The sequence below is a fragment of the Eucalyptus grandis genome, chromosome 6, assembly GCF_016545825.1.
Source record: "Eucalyptus grandis isolate ANBG69807.140 chromosome 6, ASM1654582v1, whole genome shotgun sequence".
Lineage (NCBI taxonomy): Eukaryota > Viridiplantae > Streptophyta > Magnoliopsida > Myrtales > Myrtaceae > Eucalyptus > Eucalyptus grandis.
The window spans coordinates 52,573,546-52,599,401 of record NC_052617.1 but is presented as its reverse complement, the minus strand read 5'-3'; the positions used below and the strand labels follow the sequence as shown (position 1 = coordinate 52,599,401).

The 25,856-nt window shown below is 39.3% G+C and overlaps 1 long non-coding RNA gene and 1 pseudogene across 1 annotated transcript; one reads left to right on the top strand and one right to left on the bottom strand.

Moving 5' to 3' along the window:
- The first annotated feature begins 12,723 nt into the window (after positions 1-12,723).
- Positions 12,724-18,362, top strand: LOC104431739 (annotated as a pseudogene).
- Positions 18,035-21,620, bottom strand: LOC120294664. Its single transcript, XR_005551891.1, has 2 exons — positions 21,252-21,620; positions 18,035-18,767 (listed from the first exon to the last, which is right to left on the bottom strand). It is a non-coding gene; the product is annotated as an uncharacterized LOC120294664 (long non-coding RNA).
- Positions 21,621-25,856: the final 4,236 nt, after the last annotated feature.

Genomic DNA, 25,856 nt, shown 5'->3' with positions numbered 1-25,856 from the left:
AGGAGGATGATGTGATCACGTGGCCATGACCATCAAATGACGTAAATTATATTAAGGATAGACATTAATTATAATAATATTGAAGAGAGAATTGAAAATGATGTGACTGCATGATAGACTACTAACATAACTATCAAATGACGCAAATTACATTGAGAATAAACGTTAATTATAATAATATTGAAGAGAGAATTGAGAATGATGTGACTGCATGATAGACTACTGACATAACTATCAAATGACATAAATTATATTAAAGATAGACATTAAAAGGAGGATATTAGTTGTCATTGAAAAAGAAAATGACATAAGAAGCAATGGAGCTCCAGATGTACAATGTCATGTCCCCAATGCAATCAAAACTTTCTCAAAATCACTTAATTTTGACATCATGATAAACGATGTTGAAGAGAGAATTGCAAAATTCTATGTAATTTATATATTCCTGTGTATTATAATGAATAGTACATTAGTATTGGCTTTTAAAGATAAATATCAATTCTAATCAAGCAATCGCATGCATAATTAATGGATATAGATACGCAACCTTAAGTGATATGAGGAATTAAGATATATATCATAATTATCTTTAACAAACGTGAAAGTAAAAAGAAAAAAAAATGGCAAACATGTTTGTGCATTTCCCTCTAACCTAGGTTACAACAAATCAATACTAACTTGTGAGCATGAACTTCCTTTGCTATTAATATAGGGAATGAAATTACACCATGCGGGATACGGATGGATATATACTGTCACTTTCCCGAAGTGCGAGACAAAAATTAGGCGTTACTTTAATAACATATAAGAATGATGTTATCATAGGTTTATGCCATCTATATTATAAATAAGAAAAACTTGCATACATGTGGAGGACCTTTCAAATTACAAGATTCTGTGAAAATCTCTCATCTATTAATTAAATGTGTGGTTACTTTGGTATTTAACAGAAAATCAAGAGAAAGCTATATTTTTGCATGTTAATAAGTCGTGATATATTCATCGCTGTTGTCGCCACTTCGGACATTGTCAAATCTCTCTGCATTGCTGTCACTGATTAGGCCACCGTCGACTCTCTCTTGCTGTCAACCAAGCTTGATCACCACCAAGCCATGAGAACATATTACGTGGTCTGAAATATTAGAGACGATTTTCAGATCTATCGCAGTGGGACTTACCCTCTGACATGGCTTCACCCGTCGCTCGATGAGTGCAGCTAGACTATACTAATGTGGTTGAGTGGGACCACCTAATATTTTCTCGAGATCATTGGACAAAAATAGCATTGCTAGCCTAACAGTACTATATTTAGATTAGATGTTGAGAGAGCATTAATTCTATTTCAAGAAATGGATATGCTCATATCATTCAAGATGGAGAATTGAAGACGGATAAGCCACCGTTTCGTTTGAAGGACTAACGGTGCTGTCAGCTCACCAATGTCAGCTCACCATTTCCTAAAATGAATTGATTTTCCACATCTACTACTTTGAAAGGAATAGCCAAACTGTCATCAAAAGATAAACGAAAAGAACTAGCGCCGAATCGCATTAGATTCAATTTTTCTCTAAAGGTAATTCCGTGATTTAGGTTGCCCCCTTCTCAAATACAAAAATGGATTTGCCAATGATCAAAGCAAGTTAAGGGAATTAACATGAAAAGGTTTGCCAATGGCATGAACTTAAAGTAACAATGATGGCTTGGCGGTACGATAGCTTGGTCGACAACAAGAGAATTATGAGGTTGTGTCGAGTTAGTGACTTGTGACGACAATGCGAAAGCGGTTTGAAAATGTCAAAAATGTGGATTTTGTCTCTTTAGCAGACATAAGTACAGTGAAATTATTTATTAGATGTGAGATTTTTACGCGATCATGTAATGTGAAGGATTGCATAAGTTCTTTCTCATTTACAATGTAATTAGAATAAACCTATAATAACATCATTCTGATAAATTATTAAAGTAATGCCGAGTTTCAGTCACGCACTTTTTCAAAAATTGACGGTATACATCCGTCCGTATCTCGCATCGTGTAATTTCCATCCTGTAACTAATAGAGGAAAGGATCTCATGCCCATGGGTTGGTACTAATTCGTTGCAACCTAGGCTAGAGGGAATGTAGGACCCGAATCGCGCGTGACTTGAATGGCGCTGTCAGGCAAAGCTTTTTTGGCACTCCACTGGTTTCTCTCCGGTGCACCATTCTCTCGTTCCTCAGGATGGAACGGTCATCACGGGCCGTGCTCTTGAGTGCGCCCTCACGAGACTACACGAATACATCGGTCCACCTCGACTCGTTACATCGAGTAAAACGAGTACGCTTATGGTGTGAGCAGCAAGCAAGTTTGGATTAATTTAGCGTAACATATCTACGATTCAAACTGAGCATGTGAGAGGCAAGGGCTTTAAAATATAATAAATACAAAACAGAAATCAAAACCCACTTTTGTGGTTTTTCTTGTTATCATAAATACAGATCCGAAGGACTTATAGTCCTAGAATAGAGGACCCAAGCTAAGACGATGGTGTTTTGATAAGTCATTGTAATATAATTCAAAGAAGCTTTTTACACACACTTTTTATTTATTTATTTAAATAACTTCAACAAGTCATTGTCTTCCTTTTGTCTTTATTTTTTTAATTCCTATAATTGAACGTTCCACAATTTATTCTAAAAAATTTAGATTATTAAAAAACCAGTGTAATTTATATCTGATTTCCCAATTTGCATGCATGTCTTGGTGGTACTTTTAATTGAAGAAGTTAATACAGCTTGCTTTCTATAATGTTGCATTAGAGAGTGTGAGAGCAAGATGCCTCCCCATGACTCTTTGATTAAATGGGTTGAAAGCGGGTTCTCTCTTAACCCATCATAAACCTATCATTAATTGGTTTTTTGGTTTATTAGACTCATTCTTTCCTATATTTCAAATATTAGGTAACTCATATATCACCGACGAGATTAATTACTAGTTAAAATATGGGTCCACCATCGATCTTGCCACATCTACATGAGACCACGGATGAATCAATAAGCGATTGGCATGAGACACTCGGATGGACTCAAAAGTTATTTCAGTTATGAGTATTGTTGGAAGATACGCAATATCTTCTAGATATTATCTAGGATCAATTGATATCAGATCTGATTCATAGATTATTTAGTTGCCTTTTCTTGTACATGACTTGTACTATAATATCACCCTTGTACATTGAGATGAATATACAGAAATATAGAAAATTTCCCCAAGTTTTTCCTCTCTTTCTTCCTTGCCTTCATCCTCTTTCATGGTATCAAAGCACAGCTGTGCTTCTGTATTTCGTTTCCGCTCTCTATCTCTTTGATTGCCTATCCAGAAAAACAAGCTAACCTGCAAAACAGCGTTAGCACTTCGGCGCAGGAATCAGTCACTTGAATTTTTCTATAAACAAGCGAAGGAAGGAAAGGAATCTTACCACCAACATGGCTGATGAGCAGATTCCTGCAGAAATACCTACCTCGGAGGTGCATGACCTCATGCGGAATAAAGCCGGCGGAGTCCAAAATTAGCCAATTACAAGGCCATTAATTCAATGGCAGCCCAATCTGGGGCAACCCGCTTCGGGTTTTCCATACCAGTGGGTGCTGATGCCCATGTATTATGGGCCCAACTCGAGTTTTTCTTTTTCAGGAGCCCAGATGCGGAGAGATGACGGCCCACCAGCCATAAGTGGGGCGGACGCAACAGAAGGATCCGGGTTGTCTTATGTAGGTACAGACCCCAATGGGCCAGGCGAATCGAACACAGGAGTGTCGGGTGGGTCACATCCGGGCCAAACTACAAATCCCTACCCGGGAGTTCCACCCAGTTTCCTGCCGTTCCCCTTCACGGCTGCCATGAGTCACCTAGAACTTAGCGACACGCTGTACATCTCCACTGCCAATGGACCGAAATTGCGGCTCATCAGCCACCTTCTCATGGGACCAAAAAATTACTCGAACTGGGCGAGGGATTTCCGTCGAGCCCTTGTCACAAAGGACAAGGACAGCTTCATCGACGGAAGCATCCCCATTCCAATCGACGAAAAATTGGCAAGGCAGTGGAAAAAATATAACCAGTTAGTGAGAACTTGGGCAGGAAACTATATAAGCCCCAGGATTGCAGCTGGTCTACCCCCCATAGAAGACTCGAAAACCATTTGGGAAAGCATCAAAGAAATGTACATGAAGTTAGACTGGACGAAAATCTTCTTGCTGCACCAAGCCCTCACAGAGCTGAAGCAAGGAAACATGACCATAATGGCATGCTTCAACAAGCTTTCAGCTTTGTGGAACGAGCTGGAAGTGGCCGAGGAGAAGTTAGAAGGATCGGAGGTGACGCTTCGACAATATAAAGCCATGAAAGACCGAGAAAAGGGCACTCGGTTTTTCTTAATTTTGAACGATTCTTACCTCAATTTCAGGTCGTAGATCTTAGCAATGGAGCCTGCACCTTCTCTTGGCCGGATCTTTCAGTTGGTGGTGTAGGAAGAAAGCCAACGCCTTACCTCGTCGGAGACAAAGGGAGCCGGGAGTATAGCATTGGCGGCAAGAGGAGAAAGAGGGCCGAAAACCCTAGACAAAGAGGAAAGACGTGTCGCGCTAGGGTTTCCAGCGGATCAGGCTTTTAAGGGCTGTGGGTTCAACGGCCAGATTGTTCACAATCATCTGACGGCTCTAAGAGCACTCGTGATCTTCAGACCTTGAACGGCAGAGATGGCTCCGCATCAAAAGGATCCAACGGTGGTTATTTTTCAAAGAATTATGGGCATAATTCAAGAAATATAGGGAAATTCTACTGTGAATTTTGCAAGCGGCCCCACCACACAATTGAAAATTGCTGGAAATTACACGGTCGACCTAGAGAAAAAGAAAAAGAGAGGAAAAGAAACTTCAGCAGTAGCTGCTTATCAAATTACCGGGTCAGGAGATGTAAATCAACCCATCAATTATGGACAATATCAACAATTGCTGCAGGCCCTACAAAAGTTGGAGACTTTCAACAAAGGAAGCAGTTTCATAGGTATTTCTCATAACTTGATAAATGCAATATCGAGAAATGCTTGGATTGTTGATTTAGGAGCCAGCGATCATATTGCATGTGATAAAAGTCTGTTTTCCGTTATTCATGAAAAATTGGATAATCCCATTGTTGTCCACTTGCCAAATGGAAACATTACCCATGTCACCATAACAGGAACAATCAATCTTAGCCCTGAGATTATCCTCACGAATGTTCTTTATGTCCTGGGTTTTCAATTTAATCTTATTTCTGTGTCTAGAGCCTATGAGGAAAATTCATGTCGTGTTCTTTTCAATGCTGATACCTGTCTCTTTCAAGCCCGTTCAACTGGCAAACTGATGGGCTAGGGTAACATCTCTGAAGGTTTATCTTTTTGGAATAGTTCATCCAAGGAACTTAGTTTTTCCAATATTCCTTGTAATAAGAAATCATTGTGTAATTTGACTACCAATGATGAAAATTGTCTTTTGCATTCCAGAATGGGCCATAGTTCTTCATTTCCTTATCCTCAATGTCATATTTGTCCACTTGCAAAGCAATCTCGTGTTCCCTTTCCAATAAGCAAAAATCGTGCAAACAGTATTTTCTCATTACTTCATATTGATATGTGGGGACCATATCATACTCCAAATGATGATGGGTCTTGATTCTTCCTCACAGTTGTGGACGATCATTCTAGATTAGGGGTGTGCGTGGTCCGAGTGGGCGGTTCTCGACCTAGAACCGAGAATCGTTCACTAAGAACCGGTTCCGAAAAATTGGAACTGGAAACCGCCCTCTAGTTGCATGGATCCACTCGGGAACTGGACCGCCGGTCCGGTCCTGTTCCCAGGTGGATCCATAGAACTAGTCCAACCTTCGCATCTTGCCCTTTTTGCCCTCCCCACATTTACTTATTATGGCTCTCTCGACCATGGTAGCTTTATTCTCCTCGAGTACTAGCGCGGCGGTGACGGCTGTTGCGACCTTCGCGCCCCTTCCGTACCAACCACCAACATATCCTTTCCCTTTTGAACCTTTTCTCATAACGGAATTCACCAACCTTCCACAGCGTTTTTCGAAGATTTACTGGTCTTGTTCAAACCTGCATAACTTGCTGCAGCATTTTCCATTGAAGTAAAGGTAGCTTCCGACAATTTATAGGACACTAATGAGTGGCAACGAAGAATGAAGAGGAAAGATAAACTACCTGGAACTTTTGGTCCATGTGTATTTTCAGTAGAGTTGGATGGCTCGGAGAAGCATTCAACAGCCAAGATCAAAATGGTTTGAGCAGACACTATGAAAAACAACCACACAAGAAGCTTCGTTTTCGTTTTGTAACCTCTGAATGTGCACGCGTGCGCGTGTGTATGTTTACAAAGTTGAGCTAGAAAAGAGCGAGTGATTCAGTGATTTGCAGGAGAGAAAGAGAGAGCCTACTTCAAATACCAGAAGGCTTTAGAGAAAGATGTGCTGTTTCTTTTTGCTAATTAAGAAAGATTGCGTTGTCGGCTCCACGGGATAATATTTTTGATAGAAGTATCAGAGAGAATAAACAACTATGCCAGGAGGAAAAATGAAGAAAAGGTGTGGAGGATGGCTTGGCGATATGCTGTTCGAGGGAATTAAAAGAGAATGGTCCATAACCGGTTCGGTCTGGGTGGGCAGGCGGGCAGATCCGCCCATGGAACCGGGAATCGGACCAGTACCCACCGGTTCCTATAAATTGGAATTGATTGGAACCGGAAACTGGACTGGTTCCCTTAAGAACCACCGGTTCCGGGCGATTCCAGTCCGGTTCCAGGCGGTCCGGGTGGGTCATAGTTCTTTTGCACACCCCTATTCTAGATCTACATGGATTTTGCTCATGCAATTTAAGAGTCAAGTTTCATCGAACTTGAAAACCTTTCTTTCTCTGTCAAAGACTCAATTTAGAAAATCTGTGCAACGAATCCGGACAGACAATGGACGAGAGTTTTTTAATCATGATTGTGCTGCACTGTTCTCTTCTCAAGGGATATTACATGAAAGTTCATGTACTTATTCACCACAACAGAATGGAGTGGTGGAACGGAAGCATCGCCACCTATTAGAAGTTGCACGGGCCTTGAAATTTCAAGCTTCCATTCCAGACAAATTTTGGGGCGATTGTGTATTGACTACAGCTTACTTGATCAACTGCACGCCAACTAAGGTACTTAATGGACGAACTCCCTTTGAATTACTTTTTGGCAAGAAACCAGAGTTGAGCCATTTGAGCGTTTTTGGATGTTTATGCTACGCCACAATAGTAGGACCTAGAGATAAGATGGGTCCTCATGCTCGCCGCTGCATATTCATGGGATATCCTACTCTTCAAAAAGGATATCGGGTATTTGATCCATTCACAGAAGAGTTTTTTGTTAGTAGAGATGTCGTGTTCCAGGAAAATATTTTCCCATTTGCTACACAAGAACCAACCGTGGATAAGGGGCATTCTTCTACTTCTCATACTGAGGAAGTCTTCAGCTATCCGGAATATGTTCTCTTTCCTTCCTTAGAAAACACACGTAATTCCTTGGCATTTAAGTCCACTGCGGAAGTGACTCCTCGTATGGAAGTGATAGATCAAGACTCTAATGATGGGGATACAAATGACTTATCTCAGTTAGAGACTCAAGAAGACCACTCACCTCCAAAGAATGATCAATCGCAACATTTTGGACGAGCTACGCGTCCACTGACTTGGACTCAGGATTACATATGTAGTGCATGGAACTCACCAGGTACTCGATTTCCAATTTCTTCCTATGTTTCTTTTGATCAATTATCTCCAGAACATAGATGTTGCATCACTCGCATATCTGAAGAGCAAGAACCATCTACCTATAATGAAGCATGCACTGATCCGCGATGGCAAAAAGCAATGGAGGCAAAACTCCAAGCTTTAATGGATAACTAGACATGAGAAATTGTTTCATTATCGCCTCATCGGAAGGCAATTGGCTACAAATTGGTATACAAGATTAAGTATCGAGCAGATGGATCGGTAGAAAGATACAAAGCGCGATTGGTTGCAAAGGGTTTCATGCAGCGAGAGGGTTTTGACTATCACGAAACCTTTTCTCCTGTGGCCAAAGATGTTACAGTTTGTTCTTTTCTTTCAGTAGCGGTATTTTAGGACTGGCCCTTACACTAGATGGATGTCCACAATGCTTTTCTGCATGGAGACTTAAATGAAGAAATTTACATGGACATACCATAGGGTTTACGGAGACAGGGGGAGAATAGAGTATGTTGTCTCCGCAAATCCCTGTATGGCCTTAAACAAGCTTCCAGACAGTGGTACGCCAAGTTTGCTGACTCTTTGATTGCTGCTAGTTTTCATCAATCTAGATATGACTATGTTGTTTTTAGATGGACAAAAGGTACGTCGTCTATCTATTTGATGATATATGTAGACGATATATTTATTATGGGCAATGATGAAGTAGTTGTCAAAAACTTCAAGGAATATTTGCATTCTACCTTTCATATAAAGGATTTGGGTTCACCCAAATATTTCCTTGGAATTGAGATTGCATGATCAGACCAGGGGATTTCTCTCAGCCAAAGAAAATTTACCTTGGAAATCATATCAGAAACAGGTTTATCAAGATGCAAGCCAGCTGCTATCCCAATTGAGCAGAATGTCAAATTAACTACAACAGATTATGATGCTGGAGTATCTCAAGAAGATGATCCCGTACTCAGAGATCCTTTGGGATATCAGAAGCTCGTTGGGATACTCATATATCTGACTATGACCAGACCATTTATAAGTTATGCAGTGCAAACGCTCAATCAATTCATGCACAAGCCACAACAGTCTTATATGAATACGGCACTGAAGATAGTGAAATATTTGAAGAAGTGTCCTGGACTTGGGATCCTCCTTTCCAGAAAGTGTGATATGAGCATGATTGCTTATTGTGATGTGGATTATGCGAACTGTCCGATTAGCAGAAGGTCTATTACCGGTTTCTTTATTAAATTGGGGGATTCCTTACTTTCGTGGAAGACAAAGAAGCAACCAACCACCCGGGTTTACTCGCCAGCTGCCGGCTGTACGAGGTTCCTAGGTCACAAAAAAAGAAGAAGAAGAAGAAGAAGTAACCAATTGTCTCTTTGTCTTTAGCAGAAGCAGAATATTGAGCCATGGCAAAGATCATATGTGAAATAGTTTGGTTGCGAGGCTTACTTCAAGACCTTGGGATACGAATTAGAGGACCTACTAAATTATTCTGTGACAATGATGCAGCTCTCGAACTTGCGTCAAATCCCATTGTTCATGAGAGGACAAAGCATATAGAAGTGGATTGCTATTTCACTCGAGAGAAAATCCAACAAGGAGTGATTGAGACACAATGAATTGGGATAGAAGAGCAGCCAGTAGATATCTTCACAAAACCCTTATGTCAGAGATAGCATGCGTATCTTTTAAGCAAGCTAGGTGTCTTGAATATCTACAAGCCACCAGCTTGAGGGGAAGTGTTGGAAGATACGCATTATCTTCTAGATATTATTTAGGATCAATTAATATCATAGGATCAATTAATATCAGATCTGATTCATAGATTATTTAGTTGCCTTTTCTTGTACATGGCTTGCACTGTAATATCACCCTTGTACATTGAGATGAATATATAGAAATATAGAAAATTTCCCCAACTTTTTCCTCTCTTTCTTCTTTGCCTTCGTCCTCTTTCAAATATGCCATATTGATACGGCACCAGTAGCCCGTCTTTCCTTGTCGTCCTCGACATCGCTAAGTTCAAGGACATGGCCTAGTTGCTTTACTGAAAAGTCGAGACAAAACATGAAAATATTGTATTGCCGGGTCGAAAGTCTCTCGCGGTTCGACTTTCCACAAAGGCAGGCGTAAGTCTCAGGTGCGGGACCTTGAAACCCCCATTAAACAATGGGTTCTCATGCGCACTTCGCGCCTCACGAGCCTCGTGAAATGCAGGTGATAATGATTGAGGCCCGAGCTAGGTTCTCCAGAACTGAAGGCACGAAATAGAAGGGATTTGTAGGCATTGTATCGTTCACGATCCACCGTCACTTGTACAAATTTTCGCCACGTTTCGAGGAGTTTGGTGGGTGGAGGGGGCTTTGTTTGACCGTGCCTTGAGGCTGGCGAGGGAGGGACGCAGGATTCTCGGTCGAAATTTCTTCGTGTCTTGTCAGCAACTTCGGGAAGACCGGAGATAAAAATGTGCTGAGTAGCGTTGAAAGAGTGCCACGTGCGTGACACTTGTGGAGGGAAGGAGATCCTAGAGGGAAGTCATGACTTCGAAGCCATCGACTGCTCAGTTGACCTTGCTTTACGGAAGAAGAAAAATAACGCTTGACTTATCGAGTCATAGGTCAATGCGGCATCATCGATTGCTTCTTTTTAACTTTGGATATTTGACATTCGACTTCTTTTCTTTCACACCATTCACATCGAAGGGTGATGTCGATCCGAAATTTGATGGTTAGTTGAGTTTGGACAATATTCAGTGAAATAAATCAAGATATCCACGCAACCACGAGGACTAATTGCACACCTTCCCATACCGAGGTCAAATTTATCTCGCCCACCTTTAAGGACCTTCTTGCCTTTGTCCACCTCTCACATGTTCACCACAGGAGAATAATGCACAAAAGGGGCACTGATTAGTCTCGCTGATTTTGACATAGAAAAGTACAGTTAGCTACTCAATCGAATCCTCACATCAATCAGAATTTTCGATTAATTTAACTTGTCGTGTGAACCACGTTAATAGATTTTCATAACAAAAAGTTAACGCTTTTCACCAGTAATCTTCTGGTCATAATTTAACAAAATATTTAAATTTGCGATGAATATTGTTCTTACTTTTTTTTTTTTGGTGACCCGGGAACCACCGTACAGCTGGCAGCCGGCGACGTAAACTCGAGATGAATTGAGCCACCACCACAGACCTAGCCACGGGTGAGTCGCACGAATGCGACATTTGTGGGATTCGAACTCCTTCCCTTCGTGAGGGGGAGAGAGCCTGAAGCCAGTTACGCCACTCCTGGCGGTGGTTTGTTCTTACTTTTATTAAGCATATATACATGACTTTTAATAAAATCCTGTCCCCTTTCACACCTTCACTAAACTTTTAGAAGATACTCGTTCTTTTAAAGTATAATGCAGTATGCATGTATAGAGCACATGCCTTAATGTACTCTGGAAAGATTACTTCGATTTTCAATTTAGTTAACATCTTTTCATTTTCTATTAATCAACAACATGCCAATTCAATTGTCATTTATAAATCAAAGTTATGGTAGCGTCACGACCTATCAATGCACAAAAATATAGTTTTCTTCGATTTAATTTTAGATAGTAGGCAAATATGAGTTTTTTTCACAAAATCTTGTAATTCAAAAGGTCATTTTTTTTTGTTTGTTTGTAAGTTTTCTCATTCATAATATGGTCGGTATATCTATATGATAACAAAATTTTCGAGTTATCAAAGTAAAGCCAAAATTTTTGTCATGTACTTTTGAGAAGATTGATGGTATTTACTTATTCGTATCCACAATCATGTAATCTCAATCCCTTATACCAGTAATAGAGGAAAGGAGCTCATGCCTGCAGGTCAGCACTAATTTGTTGCCTAGATCACCCATGACTCGAATTATACGGGGAGTACACGAACATCTTTCATCATTTATTACAAGAAGTTTACATGTCACAATTAGGAAGCCACGGAATCGAAATCATAATAGCAAGACTATGAGAGTAATTTGATGTCGTATTTTAATTGGATTTGAATTCTCAAGAACCTTATTCTTATTTTGTAGGATGTACTTTCAAAAGGCTGTAATTACATTCTTTTGAACTGAGATCCCATTTCCCGTGAAGCAAACGATGCTTCTATGGTGATGCAATTCTACATAATGTGTGGCCAAATAAGCGTGTTGTGTACTATACGTTTTTCATTTCTACGACTGTCTTACAATACAAATACATTTATATTAGACTCTAGACGGTGACCAATGATATTACAACTTGATATGGAAGCCCCGCAGGATTGAGCTGATGAAAGCTAATGATGGTCAAGTTTGTATGCCCGTTCCGGTATTGCTACCCAATCAGAGGATGGAAAAAGCCATGGCTCTTATTAGGGATGATAGGATGATATATATTATTTTACTTTTGTTTGGCAAACCCTCAGTACTATTTTAAATGAGATAAAGAAAGTAGGAAGAAGCTGGCGACCCAAAACGTGGGTATAAATAGAGGTCCCTTTCTTCTCCTAAAGACCACAGCAACACTTGGTTTTGGAGAGAGAGCTTGATTATTTTCTCAACAACTCTCACATATCCCTCACAGTCAAAAGAGGTGTCTCTGTCTGTCTGTTTGTCTGTGTGATAAGTTCATGCTTTAGCCATGCTAAACCAAGATCGCTGCGGGATATATTTTGATATCTATAATGCGATATGCATGCACATGGTGACATAACCTTAGAGAACAAGCATAGTTCATGGATATATAGCGACCTTGTTCATCGATGACTTTTGGTTTGTGGCAACTGGCAACTCATTCATCATTTTCTTGTGCGGGTTGTTTTACTTGTTCGTTTGCATGATCCTCAGGAAGGACAGTACAGGAGAGTTCCGATATAATCAGCTGAACGAAGAGAGAAAAAGAGAAGACCTGAGCATGTGGAAGCTGAAGATAGCAGAAGGAGAGGATGACCCCTACTTGTACAGCACCAACAACTACGTGGGGAGGCAGACTTGGGAGTTCGACCCTAAGGCTGGCAACGCTGAGGAGCGTGCCGAGGTTGAGGCCACCTGCCAGCACTTCTACGACCACCGCCACCAAGTCAAGGCCTGTGGTGACCTCCTTTGGCGCATGCAGGTACATATCATTAGGAGTGAGCATAGTTCTAGGGTAAAATCTGGAATTGAGAATTAGACCGATGGAAACTTATAGGTTACAGGTTCCAAAGTATGCAGGGTAGGTTTTAGGTTCCAAAAAATGAGGAATCTATTTCGACTGGTAAATTCCAAGTTTTTACTTGGAGGAATGTAAAATTTGGAATCTATAACCTGTAACCTAAAACCTAGAATAAGTTTTAATATTTTTCTTAGTTCATGTCTTCGTGCGATCTTACGATATTTCATACTATTCGATGATAAGTGTATAATCTAGAAGCATTAATTTAAGCTTCTATTCTATGACCGAGACTTTTACTTTATTAATGTTCATATTTTTCTTGTCTTTATGGTTAGTAAGTTGTAACGGCAAGTTGTGGTCATTAAGAGTTTTAATTTATTACAATGGTTTAATTGATAATATAGTGGAATCTGAGTAGACCCTGGAACTGATCTTGGAACTTATAACAAGATAGGTTCCAAGTTCTAAGGTATGCGGAGTAGATTCTAATTTCCAAAAATTGAGGAAGCTTTTTCAACGAATATGTTTCAGATTCCATATAAAATCTGTACAAAACCTGAAACTGCTTACCCATACATAATATACACCACGTACTTGAACACATACATGCCTACTCGTTCTCATGTAGCAACAGGCTTACTAAGAGGCAACTGTACATTGTACACTGGCATACATATCAAACTTGACATGGATAGGTAGAATCAACGGAGATAGAGTGCTATCCAGTTGCTGTCGGGCCTCTATTTTGAAGGAGAAGATCCATGGCCATACGCCCTCTCCTCTGGGCTCTTCTTCCTTTCCAAAAATTTCGCTCTAGCTCAATCCCCCAAGTCCACCAAAACGTGAAAATTCTTAGTTGTGTTGTTAATATGAGCTTGTAACCGTATTCTAAGAAGAAATGCTAGATCTCATGCATTAGTCGGGCTGAACAATCGTATCGATCTCGAGACTTGGGGTTTGTAGATAACTAGTCTATATCCTCTGTTGCCACTACTAACGATGAGGGACGGATAGTTTTTACCGAAAGCTGTTTACAAAATGATAAATCATATCATAAACACACTTATGGAGGAATGGAATTACGTCTTCCACATACAAAATCACTTTAGAACCTTGGTATATCATTTGTAAACTAATTGGAGAATTGTTTGAATCCCTGTCATAATTCAAAATTTTAATTGTGTTCTAAAAATGAGAAAGAGTGCCAATTGGAATTTCACTGTTGTTGCTTGTCATTAAGTTTAAAATTTGTTAATGTGTGGCAATACGAAGTAATGGGCAATCTACAGCTGATGCATGGTGCCTGATTTCTGGGCAGTTTCTGAGGGAGAAGCAGTTCAAGCAGACGATCTCACCGGTGAGGGTGGAGGACGGCGAGGAGATCACGTACGACAAAGCGTCCACCGCCCTGAGGAGGACTGTCCACTTCTTCTCCGCACTGCAGGCCAGTGATGGCCACTGGCCTGCTGAGATTGCCGGGCCTCTTTACTTCCTCCCTCCCCTAGTCATGTGTGTCTACATCACCGGCCACCTCAACGCCGTCTTCCCGGCCGAGCACCGCAAAGAAATTCTCCACTACCTCTACAACCATCAGGTTACTCTTTTTTTCGCAAAAAGGAAGACACCCAGATGGAGAAAATAGCAGAGGAACTTTGAAAGACTTAGTCTTGAAACTGTTTGTGTGTTTTGCATTAATTTTGTTGCAGAATGGAGATGGTGGGTGGGGCTTCCACATTGAAGGTCACAGCACCATGTTCTGCACGGCCCTGAGCTACATATGCATGCGCATTCTCGGGGAAGGGCCTGATGGTGGCCAGGACAATGCTTGTACTCGGGCGAGGAAGTGGATTCTTGACCGTGGCGGGGTCACCTACATACCCTCCTGGGGCAAGACTTGGCTCTCGGTACTCTCTCACTCTTCCTTCAGTAATTGACCAAAATTTGTGCTCCAGATTGTTCTGCGCAGGTGTTTGGGTGAATTGGATATGTGACATTGTGCTTGTGCATGTGTGTTGTCTTGTCACATTCTGTGTAGATTTTCGGCCTTTTCGATTGGTCTGGAACCAACCCAATGCCCCCTGAGTTCTGGATCTTGCCTTCATTCCTGCCCATGCACCCAGGTTTGTTTTGGAAGATTTTCTTGATCTTGTCCTTGATGGTATTCTATAGTAGTCTAGCATATATAATTTTGGACTATTTTCAAATTGAAAAACACGGTGATTTTGCTGAACAAACAAGAATATGGCATTGGCTTGTTATTGAAATGGCCACCCTTCCAGAATTCACCTTGAAATATAGAAAGCTTCAACTTCTGTTACGTGTGACTACGTTTCTCCTCAGTTATATGGATATGTTGTCTGAATGTCCTGTTTTGAATGATGTAGCTAAGATGTGGTGCTACTGTCGGATGGTGTACATGCCCATGTCGTACTTGTATGGGAAAAGATTCGTCGGCCCCATCACACCACTTGTTCAACAGTTGAGAGAAGAACTTCATACTCAACCCTACGACACGATTTGCTGGAGAAAAGTCTGCCATCTTTGTGCCAAGGCAAGTATCCATAACAGGTCCAAGACATCGTTCTAGAATCAGATGGATTACGAGTCAGAAATTTTTAACAAAATGACTCGAATTGTTGTTGCAGGAGGATCTCTACTATCCCCATCCCTAGTACAGGATCTGATCTGGGATAGTCTTTACATATTTGCAGAGCCTCTTCTTAACCGTTGGCCGTTTAATAAACTTAGAGAAAAGGCTCTTCAGGTGACGATGAAACACATTCACTACGAAGATGAGAACAGTCGATATATCACAATCGGATGTGTAGAAAAGGTAATGAATAAATAAATTTGAGGAGAAAGACACATTAAGTGTAAAATTCTTGCATCGTGGGAAAACCTTATTAAGAATTTGTCTTTTGCTTTGGACTCGGACAGGTTTTATGCATGCTTGCTTGCTGGGTAGAAGACCCAGACAGTGATTATTTCAAGAAGCATCTTGCTAGGATACCGGATTACCTTTGGGTTGCCGAAGATGGAATGAAGATGCAGGTTAGTAGTAGTGTCACGGAACTATGACAGAATTGGGCTTAATTCGAAATGATAGGTGCTTATGCTGCATATTTGAAAGGTGGAAGCATTCTTATAATAAGGAGAAGATTAATTTAGTAAAGTGTGACCGTCTAGAGGGAAGCTTAGTTTGGTGGTTGGCTCATTCATATGCAGAGTTTTGGTAGCCAAGAGTGGGACACGGGCTTTGCCATCCAAGCTTTGCTTGCCAGTAATATGACTGAGGAGATAGCACCGGTATTAGCTAGAGGACACGACTTCATAAAAAAATCTCAGGTTTGATCTTTGATTGTGCGAGCATCGCTTATCTCCAAACATCTTGCTAGTTTCTTTTGCTTCCTTGCATAAACTGAAGTGCATCGATCTGTTCATAATATTCCAGGTCAAGGACAATCCTTCTGGTGATTTCAAAAGCATGCACCGTCATATTACTAAAGGATCCTGGACATTTTCGGATCAAGATCACGGTTGGCAAGTCTCCGATTGCACTGCAGAAGGTCTGAAGGTAATACTCCAACGAATGCCTTCACTGTATCTGCAGGTTCAATCCAATCCTAAATTGCTCAGTTTCTCACGGAATTTTTCCCTGTTTATTCAGTGTTGCTTGCTTTTCTCAATGATGCCACCTGAAATTGTTGGTGAGAAGATGGAGCCAGAGAAATTGTATGACGCTGTCAACATTTTGCTTTCTCTACAAGTGAGTATACCATTGTTTTTCTTTTTTGAGAAAGACTTGAGAAAATCTTTGATCAAGCAAGAAATATTGGCTAAGCTTTGTTTGCTTTATGCATCCCAAAATCACGTTGCCAGTTAATTCTTTCGTTGAGTTTGATTATATTTACAATATCATCACATCGTCCATGAATGCCACTTGTTCCAGAGTAAAAATGGTGGATTGCCGGCATGGGAGCCTGCAGGAGCTCCAGCTTGGCTAGAAGTAAGTACTTGATAAATTTTTTGGAATTCCTTGGTGGTCCTCACGGACTAAGACATGTTTGTTTGTTCATAAATTACTATAGCGGGACTTCTTCCTCATCATTTGTCACTTGCAGCTCCTAAATCCGACAGAGTTCTTTGAGGACATTGTCATCGAGCATGAATATGTTGAATGCACGTCCTCAGCTATCCAAGCTTTAGTTTTGCTCAGGAAGTTGTATCCTGGGCACAGGAAGAAGGAGATTGCAGATTTTATATCAAATTCCGTAAAGTATCTGGAGAATGTACAAAAGCCAGATGGCTCGTGGTGTGTTCCTCTTCCAGTGGGCATTGCCGAAGAATTCAGATAAATTAAAGAAACAGCTGACTAACTGAGCAATTCTTACAGGTATGGGTGCTGGGGAGTTTGTTTTACATATGGCTCATGGTTTGCGCTTGGAGGACTAGCGGCTGCTGGTAAGACATATAGCAATTGCGCAGCTATGTGCGAAGGAGTCGCTTTTCTTCTACGAACACAGTTGCAGGATGGCGGGTGGGAGAGAGCTATCTTTCTTGCCCGAAGAAGGTAATTTCTAGAGGAACCTTCCACCGCATGTTTGGCTTTAGCTGTTTTAGTTGCACGCTTTTCTGGCAACACGGAAATCTTAAATTTTCTGTTTGCCAAATGGGTTGATGTAGGAATATGTACCGCTTGAAGGAAACAGATCAAATCTGGTGCAAACCGCTTGGGCTATGATGGGTCTGATTCACGCGGGGCAGGTCAGTTGATGATAGTGTCGTTTTGGTCTCCATGGCATTAAACATACTTTGGTGATGGTAAAAGATCAATATTCAATGTGAAGTTTCTGACTTTGGTTCATCTACTATCAGGCAGAGAGGGATCCGACTCCCCTGCACCGTGCCGCAAAGCTGCTAATCAATTCACAAATGGAAGACGGTGATTACCCTCAACAGGTTTGTACCTTTCAGAAAGTTGATTTCATATAGGGTTAAAATCATAGGAAATAAGAGAGTGCGCGCCACCAATATCTTGGGAAAGAATTTCCTGCGAACTAATCCATACAACTAGGAAAATCTAGAGATGATTATGGTCCACGCATCTTATCTTACAAACAATTGGTTCAACTCCTCAAAACATCGTCAGGAACTAGTGCAAATAAAAGAAAACTGATTGAGAGGGGGAACTGATTCGGTAAGAATTGCCTTACAACCAAACAACATGATCTAAGCATGAACTTTGGCATTGCAGGAAATCACTGGGGTTTTCAACAAGAACTGCATGTTGCACTATCCCAATTACAGGAACATTTACCCATTGTGGGCTCTCGCAGAGTATTGTAGGCTGGTTCCCTCACTGTCAACAGCCCTTTGAAGGAACAAGGCATACCACCACAGCTTGCAAATTGAGAAAACATAGATTTCACAGGAACAGAAATCAAAATTCATGTATTTGGTTTTTCTAGTATGAAAAATGTAGATCTGAAGGACTTGCGGTCCTAGAATAGAGTATTGTCACACCCCCAACTCTACAAGTACAAGGGCAATGACATGGCCATCCTTTTACTCAAAAGACGCTACCTTAAGCATAATTACCATCAATGTATTATCGAAATATACATCTATATGTACGATAAAGAGTCATCTGGTTACAATATTAGAGTTTCTATAATCCATCGAAAGAATAGGTATATGTCAATCTAACAACTAAACTCAAGAGTTCATCTAAGATATAATATCCAAAATGTCATCTCGATAATGTAAATGCTCTCATTTTACTTGCTTATGGTTAGTTGAAGAACCTGAAAAGCAAGTCAGATGAAAAAATGAGTAATCACAACCCAATAAGTAGTGCATTTTTTTTTTATGCAAATTATTATAAATTGATATCATCTCACAACCCAAAATCCAGTATAAGACATAAGTAAAATATCAAAAGTGGATAATATCTTTCCAACGAAACTTTTTACGTATAAGTTCAATCAACAATATCAACTCACAATAACAAGTCAATCATTAACAGTCTATTCCATTGATTAATCTCAAACAAGTCAAATGTTAATGATTCATTCCATGGACTGATCTAATACTTTGTGTATGTTCACTGTTCTTTCCTTATAATGTTCTTGGTCCTTCTTGTTTGTTATTAACGAAGAAGGAAAGAAGAAGTCCTTAAATAATATATTTTGCTAAGGCTAACGTAATAATGGGCTTACATAGTATAACAGATCATTATTACAAAGATAACCGTGTATCCACAATTTATTGTTATGTAATCTAATTTGGTGTTGAAATAAATAGAAATGGTCAAATACAAAGTGGCTGAAAGCATTGGAGCGCTTACACATTTTTTTCCATTTCTTTTCTTCTGGTATCGAGTAAAAATTGTTTATGTCATTTTGCCCTTTTAATTAGAATAGGCACCGATGCAAGATTCACAGATATTTATTCATTATAATTTTATTGTCGTTCTTTAATGACCTACTCTTTTCTCTCATCCTCTTGATGATACACGAGGCAAAATAGTTCTTTTATTGATCATATGTAGATATAGCCCATTTTATCTATATAAGTATGACTGCTTTTAGATCCATTAACATGCGTATACATAGATGAGGGTGTATTTATTTATTTTAATGAATCAATTTAGTGATTGAGTTCCTCTTATGGCATTTCATTAGACCGGCTTCATAAATAAGAAAGGTCCTCCTTAACTAGGTATTATCTATTGCTTCTTTTAACTTTGGACGTCTAATATGGGACTACTTTATTTTCATACAACTCACTTGGGCACTCAACATATTCCCCCTCATATGTGCGTCTCTACCACGTTGGGCCAATTCCCCTCAGTCCAAGTCCGATGTTCCTTTGCACCGACAAATTTTGACCCAAATCTCTAATTATTGCCAATCGATGCCAACATGCTTTTCACCCATGGTCTCCTCATGGGCCTAACCGTGATGGCAATACGTACTTGATGATCACGAAGATCCGTGAGATTCCTTATATAATCCAGGATACCAATGCACATTGAGTTGCTATTGATTAACCATAATCGGCTATTATATTGAAGTGCCGTAGAAGTGCGCTACCTTCATAATACCAAAATCCAAGAGGAAGCCCAAAATTTAAGCCCATTGGATAAAAAAAAGAAGAGATATATATATATATTTTAGTTTAGTTTTTTAAATTTTAGTTTAGTTTTTATATATATATTTTTTTCTCTTTTGTCTTATCCCTGTTTTGTCTTTTTCTGCTGCTCCATTTTCTGCTATATGCATTCTTCGCAGAACGTCCCTCCAAGTTCAACGTCTTCTCCTCCGATTTGTCCCTTCTTATTTCTTTTCTTTTTATTTTGTTCTCTCTCCTCCCTGCTCCCTCCCTGTCTTTCCCGAAGGTACTTTTATCTTCTTTTCTCTCGCTTTTTTTTTTTTTTTTTTAAAAAACTTTTTGCTGCAGTTTTACTCTTGCTTTTCCTTTTTATTTATTTATTTATTATTATTATTCCTCCCCTTTGGTCTTCTTCTCCCTCGTGCATCCTCTCTGCACGCCGAAGCCTTCTCTTCCCCAAAACATGGCCTCATCGAAACTCAGCCAAATAACGACGCAGCCCGGAACGACCGGCGACCCTTCCACCGCCGAACCTCCGCCGGCCACTAGTTGACCGGAGATCATCACCGTTGCCGGAATGCTTCCGGCGAATGATTAGATTTTTTAGCTCTAAATTTTCGTATGACCAAAACTCCGTCGATTTGTGTACTAACACCGGCATGAGCAAACAGCACGATGGAAGCGACTCAAACTCGAACAAAGATAATATCATAGCAACAAACCTTGCAGAAACCATTTCCAAATCTCATTTTGACATTTCATCAAACAGATAGAATGCACCAGCTAGAGGGAGGACCCAGGCTCGTCCGGGGCTATTATTCGGACCAAGCAACGATCATCGACACACAAACAACATTCCAGATCAACTCAGAGACAGATCACATCAAATTTAACATGGATATGAACTCAAGGACGATAAGGCTCGGTCAAGACCAACTAAGAATACTCGGACTTCATTCAAGCATCCCTGCAAACAGTTGACGTGCGCGACTCGAACGAGAGATTTCCGACGCGATCGAGACTCAAACACAGCCCTAAGTTCCTACCGAAACATACCAGAACGCGCAACAAAATCAACGAAGGACCAGCGGGACCGAAGCTCGCGCGAAATGGTCGGTCGCGAGCTCCGGTCCGACACCTCCTAAAACGGAGCACCAACGGTTCGGAAGACTTACCCGGTTCGGACGATGAGCAACGGGCGGATCTCAGGAAATGCCGAAACGCTCTCTCGGTCTCACTCTCTCCCTCTGGCTCGCCCTCCGTTCTCTCGAGCTCTTCGATCTCTCTCAAGCTCTCTGTCCATCTCCTCTCCGAAAAAAAACCCCTTTCTCGCTCATCTTCTCCCTCTTTTGAGGGCCACCGGCCAGCGCGCATGGCTTCTGCCATCGCCAGCTTGCTGGCCGGCCTAGCCCCGACCCACAGATCATACTGCCATCTCGCTTGCGATGCTCTGCCCCTCTGGTTTGTACGTTTCTTTTCTGCCAAAGCAAGACCGGCATGAGGGCATGAGGAAGAGAGGAAAGAAAGAGGGGCCGGGTTGGGGAGAAAAGTGAGGCTGGCGATATTTCTCTTTCTAACCACACAATTACGAGTACAGTGTCGGCCCACCAGAGTGCTTTCGCCGTTGGTGTTCTTTCCGATCTCTACGCATTTCACCGCTCCACCGGAAATTCCCTCTGCCCCTACTGTCGCTACCTTAGGACCGTTATAGTTACGGCCGCCGTTCACCGGGGCTTCGGTCGCCAGCTCCCCTGTCATCAGGTCAAGAAGTGAGTTATTTATCATCCAAGCATTCTTCTTACGGCTAGATCCTCCAGGTGAAAAAAAATGATCCAAAGGAGAGTAGAACCGAAAAGGATCGGGCCTAGACTGGTCCCTTTTTTTATTCAAATTATTTTTTAAAATTTTAGATTTAATAATTAGTGATAGTTATGTAAATGCTATGCGTAATGGATTTTAACGAAAGCATACAAAATGCATTTTAATGAAAGTTATTTATTTTACTCTTTACATTTTTTTTAGCAACTAATCTTGATTTTGCATGCGATTGAGTCATAAAAAAATGGTAAAATTTATGTGTCAACAAATATAATGGAGAATAATGTGCAAAGTGTACAATCTCCCATATGGCTCGCAAAAGTATTATTTGTCGATGTTTTGACATTGAAGGCGAAACTTTTGTAATTGCTTTACAAAGATAAGCCAATGAATGTAAATGAGGTGCTAAATTGCTATAATAAGGAAAAATAAATATATGCAACATAAGAAGAAATGGAGTCAATGAAGTCAAATCATGTTTGGAAATTGATTAATCTTCTAAAAGGATACAAAACTATTGGAAACAAGTGGGTCCTCAAAATAAACTATAAAGCCGATGGCTTAATAGAAATACATAAGGCTCATTTTGTGGCTAAGAGGTATAATCAACTGAAATGAATTAATTATGAGGAAACATTTTTTTCTATAGTGAGATTTACTTCAATTCGCCTTATTCTGGCAATAATATCTAATATGGATCTTGAGTTATATCAAATGGATGTAAATGCTGATTTTCTCAATGAAGAATTAGAAGAAGAAATATATATGGAACAACTCGTTGGTTTCATTTTGAAAGGCCAAGAACAAAATATATGTCGACTTTTGAGATTGATATATGATCTTAAGCAGTCATCGAAACAATGGTATATATGTTTTTATAATGCTATAATAACATATGATTTTACAATGATTGATGATGATCATTGTGTGTGTATCAAAAGATTTAAAAATTAATTTGTGATCATATCATTATATATTGATGATATATTGATTGCCGGAAACAATATTAAGTTTGTTAATATTGTCAAAAGTTGGTTATTTTCCAATTTTGAGATGAAAGACATAACTGAGGCTGCATACATTTTTGGAGTTAAGATTTTAAGGGATCGTTCGAAGAGATCATTATCTCTTTTACAAGAGACATATATAAGTAAAGTTCTTGAACGATTTCGTATGCAATATTATAAACCAATAAATACTCATATTGTAAAAGGTGAATGATTGAGCAATAAAATGCGTCTAAAAACTCCACAAAAGATGGAACAAATGCAATATGTTCTTTATGTTAGTGCCGTTGGAAGCTTAATGTATACTATGATGTGTACAATACCTGATATATATTTTGCAGTTGGAATGGTAAGTAGATACCAATCCAATCCAGGTTAAGCACATTGGAAAGCCGTTAAAAGAATACTAAGGTATCTGAAGGGAACTACTGATTATACATTGAGTTATTAAGGAAATGATTTGTAAGGCTATTTAGATGCTAATTGGGGATGAAATTTAGATGAAAGAAAATCTTTCTCTCGATTTGTTTTCTTATTGAATAATGGTGTAATATCTCGGAGCAGTAAAAAACAAACGTGTATAGTCTTGTCCACGATGGATGCTGAGTTCGTGACATTATCAACAGCAATACAAGAAAGTGTTTGGCTTAAGAAATTTTTGAATCATTTAGGTATTGTTAAAAATGCTACAAACTCATTGTTGGTTAACTGTGATAGCCAAGCAGTAATAGCGTATGTAAAAGATCCAAAATATCATGATAAGACCAAACATATAGATACAAAGTATAATTTTGTCAAAAATATGGTTGCATGAAAAGATGTGAACTTACAATACATATCTACGCATAGAATGATAGCAGATCCAACGACGAAACCAATACTTAGAGATGTGTTCTGTGGCCATATAAATCTCTAGGACTGCATAGATGCTGATGTACTGAATATTGTAATTTCTCTTAAGTATTCGCATTTAATGAATTTGTGTTTCATTGTTAATGTCTATAAGTCTTTGTTTGACATTTATGCATATTTATACTTAGTGCATCGTATAAAATTGAGAAAGTATGTTGGATAGATAAGAGATTAGCCCACTCACATGAGTAATCGCCTTTATTTACTATGTGATGTTGGATAGATAAGATATTAGTCCACTCACATGAGTAATCGCCTTTATTTACTATGTGATAAAAAAAGATAAGACGGTTTTTAAGATAAGTGATAATCGAGAGCTCAAACTTAAAATATAGATGTCATCTTAACTTAGTGTAAAATAATTAACATATTTTACTTTATCTGTCTTTGATGCCAGATGTAAATTCTGATAGATTCCGTGAAAGAGTAGATACATAAACTCAAGTTAGATATTAAGAATGTCTAAATTATTATCTGTACGGTATCAAAAGTGTAGATATACGCTCCATGAGAAATTAGTTAATATCATAAATAAATGCATGAGACGACTAATAAAAATAGCAAAATTTTTGATCTCAACTTTTATGCCATATGAAACTTTTGAGGAAAAGAGTCATCAATTAAGTGTCCTCATGACTCTTATTTATTCTCAAGATTTCTATTCAATGTTTGCTATCTTAGAATGTTGTCAATGATTATGAATTGATTTGATTTAATGGGACATTTATAGAAAAGCAAAAGAAAAGAGAAATATCGAGTTTGGAGAATCATATTCTAATTTTGTATCCACTAGTCGCCAAATTATGATTGTTTTGAGATAATCATAATTGTGAATACAATATATCATTATTAAAAATAAAAAAAAGAGATCAAGAGAGATATAAATGTAATTGATCGATTTAGAGTATTGCATACTATATTTACTCAAAAATGTGATGCTTATTATGAACTACTATATATTTCTAATATAACGAGCTTTCGAAATATGCTGGTTGCATAGATTATTTACTGGTATGAAGGTTGTAGAGATGTGAAGAAAGAGTTATGTTCTATATACCATGTGCAAGTGGGAGATGATGGGTTTTTTATTTGATGAGTTAAGTCAAGCCCGTGCCAAAACTCGGCCTATAAATGAAGGGTCCATAAAAGATAGTGTAATTACTATTGTATAAATATTAAAAAGGAGAAGTTTGAATAATATACAGTGAAAGACATAACGTATTTTTTCTCTCCTTAGACAATAGTGTTTTCTCTCTTGACGAACGGAATTCCAGGGTTTCGATTAATTCTTCTGAGATTGCAACAATACTTAATCAGTGACAAACAAGGTATTGCCGTCTCTATGATATATCTTTCAATCGGTATTCCATGTTTCCCATTCCGCGTTTATTTTCGGTAATTGATCGTTTGAGTATCGGTTCGTTATTTAGGAATCTGTTTTCGACAAGTAACTTAGAAAAGAGTTTACACAACTATGATGAGTTGTCGATACAATGCACTGACAACTAGCTACTCAATTGAATCCTCACGTTAATTATTTTTTTTCTAATAAGGAATCCTCACGTTAATTAATTTGCCCGTTCTTGTGCCGTGGCGGTGCGAACCACGTTAATGGATTTTAAAAGTACAGAAAGCCAATTCGATAAAAAGTTGTAAATTTGGGAATTACTTTTATTAATTATTTTTTCCCTTCACGTGCGAAACCACCTGGTGGAAGAAAATTGACTGCAGCTATGCTACGATCTCTCTCTCTCTCTCTCTCTCTCTCTCTCTCTCTCTACAGTTGGGTAGTTCTGATTCATTTTTCAATATTTCCTTATTAAAATGGGAGATTTTAATACCATTTTAATAAGGAAATAGCAACACGATTCAATTTGTTAGATTCGGAATTTTTACCAAATCTTGTAATTTGAATGGTCCTCTCTCTGTATGCAAGTTTAACTCATTCATGATATAATTAGTATAAATCTGCTTGCACAAATTTTTTTACCAACTTTTGATTATCATCTACAAATGATAGACTTAATTGATGAAAGCATAATT